The sequence below is a fragment of the Hibiscus syriacus genome, unplaced genomic scaffold (genome assembly GCF_006381635.1).
Source record: "Hibiscus syriacus cultivar Baekdansim isolate YM2019G1 unplaced genomic scaffold, ASM638163v2 tig00110321_pilon, whole genome shotgun sequence".
NCBI classification, from domain to species: Eukaryota; Viridiplantae; Streptophyta; class Magnoliopsida; order Malvales; family Malvaceae; genus Hibiscus; species Hibiscus syriacus.
Window position 1 is genome coordinate 1090714 of NW_024062680.1, and position 15332 is coordinate 1106045.

At 35.4% G+C, this 15332-nt stretch overlaps 1 pseudogene; it reads left to right on the forward strand.

Moving 5' to 3' along the window:
- Nucleotides 1-8917: 8917 nt before the first annotated feature.
- Nucleotides 8918-14216, forward strand: LOC120117656 (annotated as a pseudogene).
- Nucleotides 14217-15332: the final 1116 nt, after the last annotated feature.

The following is a 15332-nucleotide window of genomic DNA, read 5'->3' on the forward strand; positions in this document are numbered from 1 at the left end:
GCGACCCGTGAGTTTCCCTTTCCCTTTCAATTTCTTCGATGCTTTTGTTTTCCTGGTAGGCATTAATTCATACAGTTTTTGGATTTTTTGAAATTTTGCTACGTTTTTGCTGGAAAATGAAAGAAAATGGGATTTTCTGTTTCAAAACAATGGTAAGCGTTGATTTAACTTTCTGGGGTTTAGTTTTTTACAGCTAATGCTATGCTATAAATGACTGAATCAAAAAAAAAATACTTACTTAACAATCAAACATAATGGCGCACGTTTGCATTTCTCTCTCGGCGTACATTAGCGGGTCTAATGGAAACTGAAGTTCTGCAACTGCATTCTCGGAGATTCGATCTTTCCTTCACCGTTCGTCCTCATCTTTTCATCCCTCATCAGTGATCTAAGGTTTCTAGGGTTCCTGATGGACTGGCGAAAACTTTTTTCTTGTTCTGATGGAAACCAACTTCGTTATTTCCCTCCTAATTTTCGCGATGGAACGCCGACTGTTCATCCTCCTCCTGAAGTCTTTGAAGATGGAATTGCTGAATGGAGGCTCTCCCTTGTCGGGCATTTCCTTGGACAAACACCAAAATTTGCAGCATTGCAGCAGATTGTTCAAAAGCTATGAATTAATCCCGCACAGGGTGATTCGGTGCAGACGAGTTACGCAGGTAACAATCTGTATCTCTTCACCTTTAATTCCGAGAAAGCTAGAGATTGGGTTATGGAGAATGGACCTTGGCATATTTATAATAAACCCTTATTACTTAGGATTTGGGAGCCATACATGACTAAGCTTGATTCTGATCTTTCTAGAATTCCTTTATGGGTACATTTATATAATGTACCTCTTGAATTGTTCTTGAATCAAGGTCTGAGCTATATTGCTAGTGCAATTGGCTTTCCTCTTTCTATGGATACTGTAACAGCATCCAAATCTAGGCTGTAATTCGCTAAAGTATGCATAGAGATTAGGGTTAATGATTTTATTCCTAGGTATATTGATGTAATCTTGAATAATGGCCAAACTGCTTCTATTGGGGTTGAAGTGCCGTGGATTCCTTATAGTTGTAAGATATGTAATGTGTTCGGGCACAGCTCAAAAGGTTGTAAACAATCCCCTAGTTATTCGCAAGTTGTTTCACATATCTAGAGGAAAAAGGATACTGCAAATTCTTCCTCTCTTGTTCCAGAAGTTAATAGTGTGGATAATGTACAAAACTTATCAGCTACTGAACATGATTATTCTTCTGCTAATCCCAGTAAAGATAAGGATGGAGGACCAATTTTAGGCTATGATTTATACAATCAAGCTAGTAACTTGGCTGTTTCTACTAACCATAATCTATCAACCGACTCTCCCTGCACTATCATTGATCCTGGAAATGCTCCTGAATTAAAAGATGTTGTTTCTAAGTCCAATTCCTCTTCTATTCCACCGGTTAAGAGGGGTAGGGGTAGGCCATCTGCAGCAAACAAAGGTTTAGCAGGATCATCCAACATATTTGAGTTATTAAGTTCGATTGATGAAGCTCAGCTTCCCTCTGAAAATCGTACTAAAACACCTCGAGCTGCTGCTTTTGGGGTTGCCGAGCTGATAAAAGACCTCAAATTAAAGAAAAAGTCTCATTTGGACAAGCACAAGGTTTCTGTAACTTCTAGTAAGGGAGGAGAAATGGGCTCCTCGTCACAAGGGAAATGATTATTGCATTCTGGAACGTAAGAGGGTTAAACAATCCTTTTAAACAAGGCAGCGTCCTTAAAAGAGTTGTTAAAAATAATGTTTCAATTTTGTGTTTGATGGAAACTCGAGTGAAGGTGGATAAATATGTAAATATTCTTGCTACTTCATTTGAAAATTGGAATTACATTACCAATTATGATTTTGCTGAGAATGGTAGACTTTGGTTATTGTGGAGAAAAGAAATTGATCACTCTTCGTGCTATGTTTCTGCTCAAAGCATTACTATTAAAGGAGTGACTAAAGATCCTTTCATTATTACTGTAATTTATGGTGGTAATAATGGAATTTATAGAAGACAGCTATGGAATGATCTCAAGCATATTGAATCAAATTTCAGCAACCTTCCCTGGATTTTGGGGGGGGGGATTTCAATGTAATCCTGCACAATTACGAAAGCTCTGACTATGATCTTATGGGTATGATCACTTCTTCAGATACGTTAGAATTTCAAGAAATTTGTCAAGACCTTCAATTGCAAGATCATCCTTATTTTGGTCCTACCTATTCATGGAGCAACAAACAAAGTGGTAACTTCTTGGCGCGAAAACTTGACAGAGTTTTAATCAATCCTTTGTGGTTTGATTTCCCCTATCTTCAGTGGAATTTATGGCTCCGGACTCTTCTGATCATTGCATGGCTTTGGTGAACTTAAGTAAAGAGGTCCATGCAAATAGACCTAAACCTTTTAAATTCTTTAATTGTTGGACGCTCCATCCAAACTTTCTGGAAACTGTGAGCCATTTCTAGAATTTGGAGACTGAAGGTAATCCAATGAAGATCTTATTCACAAAGCTCAAGCGTCTGAAATCTGGTCTTAAAAAACTCAACAAAAACTATTTTAGTGATATTTCTTCCCGAGTCATACAAAAGAGAGCTGAACTTGAAATGCAGCAAATTCATACCTTAAGAGGTGATGGTCTCTTGGAGAAAGAACTTGAATTGCAGAGAGAATTCAACTCATTACAAGAAGCTGAATCGATGTTTTTGAAACAAAAAGCAAAGGTGCATTGGATTAAGGAACGTGATAGATGTACAAAATTTTTTCATTCGGTAATTGCTTCTAAAACCAAAAGACAAACTATAAGAGTCTTGGTCAATCATCAAGGGGATAAACTTGAATCTTTTGAAGATATGTCTGGGGAAATTATTGATTACTTCAAAAATTTATTAGGATCTCCAGATCTTAATACCAAAGCTTGCCCTTATCCTATTCTTAAAGATTTGGTTCACCCTATTACGTCCTCGGATGAAAAAGAAATGCTTGCTAAAGATGTTACCAATGAGGAGATAAAAGAAGCCATCTTCAGTCAAGGCAATGAAAAGGCCCCGGGGCCCGACGGTTATTCAGTTTTATTCTTCAAAAAAGCTTGGAATGTGGTTGGTAATGATGTTCTCAAGGCTGTCAAATATTTCTTTCAGGAATCTTTTATCTATCCAGGTTTCAATTCGACCACTATTGCTCTAATTCCGAAAATGCCAAATCCAAGTAAGGTTTTTGATTTCCGTCCAATATCATGTTGCTCAGTGATTTACAAAGCTATTACTAAAATCCTTGTCAATAGGATAACCCATTTGCTTCCAGAGATTATAGCTTCTACTCAATCTGCTTTTGTCAAAGGGAGAAGTATTGTTGATAATACTCTCCTTGCTCAAGAAATTGTCAAAGGGTATGGGAGGAAATCGATATCACCAAGATGTGCTTTAAAAATTGATCTTCAAAAAGCTTTTGATTCCATTAATTGGGATTTCATTTTGGCTGTTCTCAAAGCCTTGGATATTCCTCCTAGAGTCATTGACTGGATTACTGCTTGCTTCTCGAATGCTCGATATTCTATTGCCTTTAATGGAAGCTTGGTTGGTTATTTCAAAGGTGCAAAGGGGATACGACAAGGAGATCCACTTTCTCCTATTTTATTTGTTATTATTATGAATGTTCTGTCAAATCTGCTCAGCACTGTCGCTTCTAAAGGGATATTTTCTTTTCATCCTAAATGCAAAAACCTTGGACTAACTCATCTGGCCTTTGCAGATGACTTGCTTATTTTCTGCAAAGGTAAGCTTGAGTCTGTTCTGGGAGTCACTACAGTCTTGGACTGCTTTTATGAATATTCTGGACTGAAGCTTAATGCCGGAAAATGTGAACTCTTCGCGGCGGGCATATCTCATAATACCCTTGAAGCAATTATAAGTTCTACTAGCTTTAAACAAGGAAGACTACCAGTTCGTTACTTGGGTGTTCCTCTGGTCACAAAGAAATTAACCGAAAAGGATTGTCAAGCTCTTATTGACAACATCACTAACAGACTTCACCAATGGTCTTCAAAGAATATGACTTATGCGGGCAGGGTGGAGCTTGTCAAGACCGTACTCTATAGCATTGCAAATTTTTGGTGTCGACAACTTGTTTTACCTCTTTCTATAATCAAAAAAATTGAACAATTATGTTCAAGATTCTTTTGGAAAGGCTCGGATACAAAAGCTTCAGGAGCAAGGGTGAGTTGGAGTAAAATCTGTAAACCAAAGTCTGAAGGAGGTTTAGGACTTAAGGATATTAAAACCTGGAATTATGCGAGCTTGATTCACCTCACCAGAAAACTCCTTGCTGGTGAAGGCTCTCTTTGGGTATCATGGATTCAAATTAATTACATCAAGAACCAGGACTTTTGGACTATGTCCGAACCGCATAACTCAAGCTGGATTCTTAAACGAATTCTGAAAAATCGAAGCATTGCCAGGACTGTTTTACTTTCTTTTGCAGCTAACACTACGCAAATTTGGAATGAGATTCGACCAAAAAACAGCAAAGTCATATGGCATAAGTTGATCTGGTTTTCTCTCCATGTACCGAAACATAGTATTATTTCTTGGATGCTCATCTTGGATCGTCTTCCTACCAAGGACAGATTACATCGATTCGGGTTACTTTCTAACGTTGATTGTATCTTTTGTAATGATGGAATCGAAACAAGAGACCATCTTTTCTACAATTGCAAGTTTTCAGCATCTATTTGGACCTCTCTGCTCATCCTGTCCGGTTTCCATATGTCATTCTCGTCTTGGTCCAACTTGCTGGAATGGGCAGGAGCCTCATGGAAGGGGAAATCTTTGATTTCAACTGTTCTAAGACTCTCTTGGTGTGGGTTTAATTACATCATTTGGGAAGAAAGAAATCGAAGGATTTTTACGGGGAAAAGCCGAAGCACCAATGAAATCATCAACAATGTTAAGAAGATTGTTGGAATCATTCTTAGTAATAGGTCCATCGATAGAAACGATATCATTAACTTAACTTTATGTAGCAATTGGGGTATATCTTAAGCTTAATTTTGATTGTACATATGTCCCTTTCTTTTGAACTTGATTGTATTGTTTTGTAGCAGGTTCTGCTATTTGGGTAATAAAGCTTAATTATCCAAAAAAAATGACTGAATAAGACATTAAATAAGATGCCAATTGGATTGCTAAGAAAATGACAGAAGAAATGCAAAGGAAACTTGATGGTTTGGACCTAACCTCTTGACTCAATTTCAAGCTTAATTATTGGAGTTTTGGAATTAAAATAACCAAAAAGGCAAGTTGTTTACAAGAACCTCATGAATTCCAATTGGTCTAATTTGCAAGTACACTGTATTTGAACAAGGAAGCCACAGAAACGACAAGCCTCAATAAAACACATGGCATTTTTTCGGCTTCAAGGCTCACTCTGCAAAAAACTTAATCATGCACAACAGGTTTAAATTGAAAAAATAATTAAATTAAGCAAGCTATCGGTATACCCATTAAACCCACGAATTTAACGGTTCGGGCTAATAAACTCGCAATTTAAACGAGTTTTATTTTTTGTGGCTCGAAACCCGCACGGGTCGCGAGTTATACGAGTAGCCCGCGGGCCTTAGCCCATATACCCGACTCTAAACGGCATGTGAGCAACATATTGGAGTCAAAATCAAATCCATGTCCAAAAAAAATATGAATCATTCAACATATGGAAATTAGCCTCAAATCAATACCCATACTCTCCCCATGTGGATTCATATAATATTTACTATTATCATAAAAAACTTTGCTTACTTACCTCTATTTTTAATTACAAAACTTTATTAAATAAATATATAATTAAACAATCCCATCATTAGAATGCATTCAATTTCATTGTGTCGGCATTTTGTTCCGTCAGCTTCCAATAAAACATCATTGGATCAGTGGATTTGGACATGATTAGCGAATAATTACAAAAGTTTAAGAAGACAAATACTAAATAAATAGAAAAATATTAAGGATACTAAATGTTGAGACCTGATAATTATAAATATGTAATATATTAGACATGAATGTACACACACATGATAATTCAACAAATATAGATAAATAAATATATTTAGTGATAAAATAAAAGAATTGTAAAATGATTTTGGACGATAATGCAAATTGATTCCTTTTTGTGGGGAACAAATCTTATAATTAGTGTGAAGAAAATCAATATAATCTACTTTTTTTGATGATGAACGTTAATGTTTATAGTCTAAGACGCTTCGCCTTATCTAATTCTTTAAAAGATCAAAAAATTTATTTATTTTTCATTTAATTGAGAGACTTGCAAGAATTAAATTAAAATATTGATTGTTTAAAGGGCTAAAAAAGTTCCGCCATTAGCCAAGAGGCCAAAGCCCCTCCGGCTTTTGGATTCACCATTGCATCTATGGATGGGCATGAGATCCCAATTCGATGAGTCCCGATTAGACTCGGTTCGATTGGTTTTTTTAAAAAAAATTCAGGTTCAGATCGGGTTGGATCGAGTTTTTTTAGAGGTTGGGTTGAATTCGGGTTTAAAGTGAAAAATATCAAACCCGACTCGTCCCGAGAAATACATATAATTTTACCTTTATATTTAGGGATAATTACAATAATGCCCCTCTATATATTATTATTTTTCAATTAATTCATTATTTTTATTGAATAAAAATAATATTTTTTTAATAATATATTATTTCGGATCGGGTCAGATTGGGTTCGAGTCTGATAGATGATGTAAATTTTTCGGGTCTGGTCGGGATGACAAAAAATCTAACCCAACTCGACCCGTGCCCATCCCTAATTGCATATGCGTGTATAACTCTATCCCTTGCATTTTAATAGGGATTAACTTATATTAGAATCGTGTTAAAATAGGCTAATTATACAAATGGTCCCTCGATTATAGAGTGTTATTTTTTTAGTCCCTTGATTATTAAAAGTTACAAATTGATCACTTGACTTGTTCTAAACTCACCATTTTTTGGTTAAAAAAGTTGATGTTCGTCTGAGCTGGACGTTAACATGTTAACTGAGATATGATAATCATTTGAGATTCTGATATTAGACTTTATCATATCCTAGTCAGTAAGTTAACATCCAACTCAGGTTGTCATCAATTTTTTAACAGAAAAAGGATGAGTTTGGAACATATGAATAGTTAGGTGACTATTTTGTAACTTTTAATAGTCGATGACTCAACAAAACAACATCCTATAGCCGAAGGATCATTTTATAACTTTCAATAGTCGAGGAACTCAACAAAACAATATCCTATAGGGACAATTTGTATATTCTACCCATAAAAATATTACACAAAACAACATCACATCCTTGGTTTTTAAAGATGAAAAATTAAAATATATTTATATGTGTCCAATATATTCGTCAACATAAGATTAACACTAATCAAATTACTTGAAAATTGCAATTCAGTCTAATTATTTAGTTTTATGCTATAAGATTGATGGATATTGTAAGACTCTATTCTCTTCAATCATTTGACAGATTTAAAAAAGACGCAACGAGTTAATATTTAAAAGGATCCTATTGATTTGAATGCTTTGCTTCAGATAGACGATACATTATATTACTAATATTATAGGGAATAATTCATTTTGCTCGATTCAAGCTGATGAATGGATTCAATGGTAGTTACCCTACACCTAACTCAAATGGGATCATATCTCATTCGATACAACTTGGTTCGATTGGGGGCCTATTCCACAATCATATTTCTGGACTTTCAGTAAAAAAAAATTGGATTGTTTTTTATTCTTCAAGTTAAATCGTGGGCAACGTACGAGGGCCTGAAACTCGTTTCATTGAATGGGTTCGAACGTGTTATGGTTCAGACGAACAATACTAATGTCATCATGCTCCTCTCGTCACCTTCTTCCGAGAAATAAGATCCATCATTAACATATATAACAAGACTTGCTCGTTAATTTTCATTTGATTTGATAGGAAACTTATGAGGCGGTTGACTATATGATCAGAATTTATTTTTTATTAGAAGGGTCACTCTATTTTTAAAACATCTCTAGATAGCTTCCTTCATGCATTAAATAAAGATATCTACGATCCTCCTTGCATGCATATAAGAATCTGATATACCCACTTTGGTCTCAATTTTATATTAAAAAATTCAAATTAAAAATATATTATTAAAATCATTTTTATCCATCATAGTTAAATATAAACCATTTTATTCAGACTTGAGGCTTCAACTGAAAACAATTTGGGCCTCTCCATTTTCACCACTAGGTCAATCAGAAGTGGGCTCCACCGGCGGTCCCAAACTGTTAGGGAAAAAGGATCACCATTTTCAAACTTTTACTGCTCCCTTCGGGTGCGCGCCCAGAACGGGAGAATTAATATTAAAATAAAAACAAAATAAATAAAGTACCGTTACATTTCCTCGTTGTTCTTTCTTAATAAACAAATCCAGAAAACCGTTGTTATTTCCTCAAAAACTAAATTTCAAAATTACTGTGAAATGAGCATCTGATTTTCAAATCAACTGATACGTCGCGCGTGTTTATCTGCATTTTGTTGAAATCCTGATTTGCTTTAGGCGATTTTTCGAGAACTGGAATCTAGTAAGATTTCGGATTTCACTGTAAGCGTTTCTATTCTTCTTTCTTTTAGTTTCTTGAAAATAGTTCAATTTTCTTTTTCTTTTTGGTTGGATCGATTTGATGAGGTTAGATTTAAGCTGAAAATAGAAAAAATGGAAAGCAAATAAAAATATTACCTTATATAGAAGTTTGATCTCACTGTTATTTAATGTTTGATCTATTTTTCTTGATGAATATTTTATAGAACTTTGAAGTTCTTTAAGCTGATTCCGATTATTTTTTAAAGCATCTTTTTATGTAATATTGACCGTGAGATTAGCTTGGAAGATGGTCGGTACACCAGCCACGCCGTTATGCAAGATACAACGGACTCCGGCGGCAACCCCCGGCGGAGGGGCTAAGGTTCGGGAGGAGAAGATTCTGGTGACGGTTCGGATGCGACCGTTGAACCAGAGAGAACAAGAAATGTATGATCTTATTACCTGGGATTGTGTGGATGACCATACCATCGTTTTCAAGAATCCCAATCACGCACGCCCAGCTAATCAGTACAGCTTTGGTATCTTATCTCTCACATTATTGTAATTTTTTTCTGCATTCTTAACGATATTTTGGACATGTTTTGTTAACTTCACTGATCTCAACTAATTATCAATGGAGAAATTAATAAATGGTGGGTGGGTTAATGGATTGATTTATGTTTGTTCATTTTTTGAAAGTACTTGTTCTACGCATATTTAGATATACTTCAAAATTTTGATTGGTTGGAAGTTGCCCCCTTGTTCTTTCATTCATATTTTTCTAATTTGGATAAAATAACTTAAATGTGGCAGATAGAAATTTTTATACATCGAGCTCTACTAGAAAGGTTTACGAAGATGGGGATAAGGATGTTGCCTTATCTGCTCTTAACGGAATTAATGGTTAGACATAATTTTGTGTTATTTTTCCTAGTCATTAGAAGCAATCAGCCTTGAAAATGGTGTTTAGCTATTTCTTTATTGTACAGCAACAATTTTTGCATATGGGCAGACAAGTAGTGGAAAGACATTTACAATGAGGGGAATAACTGAAAATGCAGTGAAGGATATCTATGAACACAAAAAAAATATAAGTAGCAATTTCATAAGTAAATTGCTGTATTTGGATTTTCTCTTGTCATGCTTTTAATAATTTCAATCTTACGAATCAGGAGAAAGACTGTCTTAAAACTTTCTGCAATGGAGATTTACAATGAGACAGTTGTAGACCTTTTGAAACGTGATCCTGATTGCTTAAGACTTTTGGATGATCCTGAGGTACATTTAAATGAATCATTTTTCTGATATTTCAAAGCTTTACTTTCTTTGAAACTTTATTTTTTACAAAATATAGAAAGGTACCATTGTGGAAAAACTTGTTGAAGAAGTGGTCAAGGATAGCCAACATTTGAAACACTTAACTGGAATTTGTGAAGGTAATTTCATAATTATGAGATGTAATAAATTATTATCTTGTTTACAACGGCATACGCTTGATTAATCATGAAAATTTTATACTTAACTATGCAGCACGAAGGCAGGTGGGGGAAACAACTTTGAATGATAAAAGCTCGATGTCACATCAGATTATCAGGCTTGTAAGATAGGACTGTTTATTTTTTTTCTCGTTCATTTCATTTTTTATAACTTATTTAGAAAATGAATAGTTATTTTGATAGTATATATATATATATATTAAAATGGTTTGGTTAAAATAATTCTACTTTTTTAACTTACGAACTGGAAACCAAACCGAAAATCAATCTTCAGTTTTCTTGATTTATTTTGTTCACCTCTACTAGAAGTTGGTTATATAGATACAAAGTTTATCTCTTAGATTTTTCTTAATCAACAAAAATGCCACTCTCTCACCTATAGACTTGCATATTTTCAGGTGGTTTTACTTCAAAGTCACTACTGTCGGTCACTTTTTCTTCATATTTGTTGCATGAGTATTGTATTCCATGAGTAACGTGAAATCTTACACTGCTTGGGTCATGACTCTTTGTAGACAATCGAAAGTAGTCTTCGGGGAAATGCAGAATGTGTGAAGTCTTACTTAGCAAGTTTGGTATGTTTAATAATCTTTTGTTGTGTTGTTTTAGTTTCTACATCACAAATGATAAGTTTGACCCAAAGGCAAATGTTGCAGAATCTTGTAGACCTCGCAGGAAGTGAACGTGTTTCTCAGACAAATGTTTAAGGTGTAAGATTAAAGGAAGGTATTCGAAGCTTGTTGACACTCACAACATTGATTAGATAGCTGAGGTAAGCTAAATCCACCGCGAGTTTTAGCATGCTGCACTTACTTTTCAATTTTCTTTTTAGTATCAGTGTCCGATACGTTTTTAGACAGGTTATGGAGAATTGATCTTCAAAAAACTTTTAAAAAATGAACACACTTGACTTGTTTTGTCTGCAGTGGTGGAAAAAGAAGTGGTCACATACCATATAGGGATTCAAAACTTACAAGAATACCGCAAAACTCACTTGGGGGAATGATCGTACAGCTATCATATGCACCATAAGCCCCGCTTTAAGTCATGTGGAGCAAACTAGGAATACTCTCTCTTTTGCAACTAATGCGAAGGAAGTTATCAACAATGCCCATGTAAACATGGTAAGATGAATATTTCAAATTCTAGTATTGGATGGTTCTTTAAGTTAATCTTATTTCGGCATCTCCTCTATTTGTGGAGACCTCTACTACTAGACCAGAAAAACCTGTAGAATACAAGAAAACATATTTAGAGATCAACAATGCCCATGTAAACATGGTAAGATGAATATTCCAAATTCTAGTATTGGATTGTTCTTTAAGTTAATCTTATTTCGGCATCTCCTCTATTTGTGGAGACCTCTACTACTAGACCAGAAAAACCTGTAGAATACAAGAAAACATATTTAGAGATCAACTCCAATGATGAAAACATGGGACAGAAATAACCAATTGGACCATTTCAACATACAATCGCAGGTCTGTTTTGTAGGAGAACTGTTAATCAGAGGTCATACCAGTTTGAACCTCAGTCCTATTTTTCAACATTGACCTACTCCATGTTGTAGAATAAAAGCTAGCACTTTGAAGTAGGTTTCCTCACTTTTGAGACTAGTCTATGGTGTTATATATTTAAAGCATGCTGATGTACAAAAACGGTTGAGATGTATGTCTGCTGCTGTACCAAATATATAAATGCAATGTATTCTGCACTCCAGATTATTCTGAAAATTTCCTTTTATTATTCTTTGTGGCTTTCTTTGAAGATCGTTTCAGACAAAAGGTTGGTAAAGCGCTTGCAGAAAGAAGTGGCAAAGCTTGAAGCTAGGCTACGAACTCCTGAGTCTACTTCTGCTTCATGCCTACAGTCTTTATTGATGGAAAAGGAAATGAAAATCCTAGAGGTATAAATTACGTTGCTCACACTCTTCATTTTCTATAAGGCATTCATGTTCAATATGTATCTGAAACATTCAGACAAGGGTCTGAAAATATGGTTCTTCAAATGTAAGGAAAATATGAGAGCTGTTTGTACGGGGATTATTGTCGTCTCAATAGTTTAGTTGTTAAGAGAACTCTTAACTTGCAGATGGAGAGGGAAATGGAAGAGTTGAAGCGCCAACATTCCCTGCTAGAAGAAGAAAGAAAAGCATGCAAAGTTCAAAAGGTAAATATTAGCCAACTATTCTATTTTATGTTTATTCAGACTCTTCATTTTTTTAAGTACATATCCTGTGTATGACACTTGAGTCCAGTTCCATCATCTAGTAACTCTCAAGCTTGTTACATTTCAGGGATCGAACCGATATGGACCTTCTGGCAAAGGAGTCAGATGTCTCTCTTTTGATAATGATCCAGTTCCGGGCTCTGCAGATGTTCAGCTTAGGAAAACAGTTGGAAGATATTCGACATAAGGCAGTCAGCCACAATGACAGATCCGTCCATGATTGTGCACGAAATCCGGAAACTCGAGCAGCGACAGAGACAGCTCAGTGAGGAAGCAAAACAGGCAATTGAAGTACTACATAAGGAGGTTTCTTCCCACAGATTAGGGAATAAAGAAGCTGCTGAAGCAATAGTAAAGATGCTGTCTGAAATCAAGGATATGCAGGCAGTTAGCTCTATTCCTGAAGATATTACGATAGGGAAGGGGACTAACTTGAAAGAAGAGATCACTCGGTTTAACTCTCAAGGCTGCACTATCGGATCGATAGAGAAGAAGCTCAAGAATGTTCAGAAATCTATAGATATGCATCAATTTCAAATGGTGAAGAGACGCCGGAGTTCAAGACCCGGGTGAAGAAGAAGAAAATACTTCCTTTCCCGTTGAAAAACAGAGCGAACATGCAAAATATAATACGGGCCCCATGCTCATCATTGTCTTATTCTGAGACGATAATGGAACAGGATATAGAGAACAAGGTCCCTGAGGATAATGAAATAGTCTCCTCCCGCAGCCATAGATCACCTGGCTCGTTTAAAACTCCTCCTCGGAAGGCTGATGATAGACAAGTCTCATCAAGAGAGGGAACTCCATCTACGACGCAAACCAACTCAGTTGATGTGAAGAAAATGCAGAGGATGTTCAAGGATGCAACCGAGGAGAACATACGCAGCATCAGAACTTATGTCACTGAGCTGAAAGAACAAGTTGCTAAGCTACAACATCAGAAGCAGCTTCTGGTTTGCCAGGTGAGAACTCTCAAACTTTTTATGTCAAGCATAAGCAATCGTCTTGATGTTGGTATTTCGTTTGAAAAAAAAACAGCTGAAACTCCGCCATTGCTTAGGTGTTGGAGCTGGAAGAAGCAAAGGAGGCTGGAAACGACGAGACTGATAGTTGTTTTCAATCTCCAATGCCATGGCACATAGTGTTTGTGGATCAAAGGTAGCAGATTATTATGTTATGGCACCTCTGCCATGTTTCGATTATACACCGTACACAGTTTTATATATTGAAGTAGAGCTCAGACGGTTGACATGGTTGGAGCAACAGTTTGCAGAGCTTGGCAATGCAAACCTGGCTCTTTTAGGCGATGAACCTGCAAGTTTAGTTGCATCAAGGTCAGTTAATACATGTTCTCTCCTCGGACACATCCAATTCTCACACGCACCCTAATCCGAATAACAGGATTGAGGTAGCACTCCCCCTGTCCATGATTGTTTCTTATATGAAAACATATTCATCCACCGATCCACGTTCGACACTCATTTTCGAATGCATATTTAGACACATAACTGACGCTCACACCCAAATCTGGAGATATAACAATGTTGTTGTGTGGTGTTGAAATTTGCAGTATAAAAGCCCTGAAGCAAGAAAGGGAGTATCTAGCAAAGAGGGGTGAGCTCGGAACCGACAGTAGAAGAAAGGGAACTGCATGCCCTTGAACATGCGGCATGTGCAGGAGAGTGCCGATTTGGTTGCTAAACTCGTCCGATTTTGCGAGTCGGTTGAGCATCTCAGCAAAGAGATGTTTGAACTCAACTTTGTTAACCCTTCTGATAAGAAGTCGTGGATGGGGTGGAATTTGATTTCAAATCCATTGCATTTGTAAGAAAACAGACATATTTAATATAACATCCTTTTACAACCGTTGAAAATATAGGATTATTTTGTCTTTGAAACTCTGCTGCATTGTAAATTTTCACCTTCAAAAGATTTTGCTAAACAAAGTTAAAAACACTGATATTTTTGGACAATGCTTGAAAAAAAATCAAATATGAGATCAAACTGATTGAACTTTCGATTGTTCTTTTAATCGATTCAACTATTATTCTATTATCTCCATTATCATAGATGGAATAGTAAAAGATTTGCATATAAATCCATTAATATATATTTTTAATTTTTTTTAAATAATATATAAAATCATGAAAAGACAAATATAATAATAATAATATAAATTATTATTATTTAAAATGATAGTTTTTAATTATTTACCGAGTTAGTATTAATTAATCGTGACACTACTTCAATTAATAACTTAACAAGACTGTGACAATGCATTTGATATAAATATTTTATGCGTTTAAGATTTGATATAATATCGAACTAAATTCAAGTTTAGATTCGGATGAGTCGTGGATTCAAATTTTTATGCGTTGAATGTTCATGATTTTTCGTGTTTATACTTTTTTCAGACTTAGGCCTTTTCAGGTCGGGTTTTCAAGCCCGAACTCATTTTTGTCACTCTTGTTAATAACAAGAACGAAGTTGCAACTAAAAATATATGGTCAGGAGGCTGAAAATTAAAGCTCTTGAACAATAATTCAAAAAAAAAACTATTGAACAACATCAATCTAATAGCCTGGGAATATTTTTGTCATGCCACGAAAAAGGGCAAAAAAAGAAGAAAAATATGGACAACATGACCAGCGATGGACCTGGGGTTTTCAAATTCATATATATTTTAAATATTTTTCTTTGTATTTGCTATTAAAAATATGCTTCACCTCTAAAATTTTATAAGTTCACCCCTCCTAACATAAAATCCTACGTCCGTCCTGAACATGACCCGTAATGAAAATACCTAACATAAGAAAATACACGAATTTTCTCAAATGTTATACGACTTACCAAAAAAATATATAAAATATCTTAGACACGATTACAATAACGAAATGATTACACCAATTGCCAGGTCTAACCAAAGCTGTTCCTTTTAACTGCAATGTTAGTTTTCACAGGGTATGGTTGAAAAAGGAGA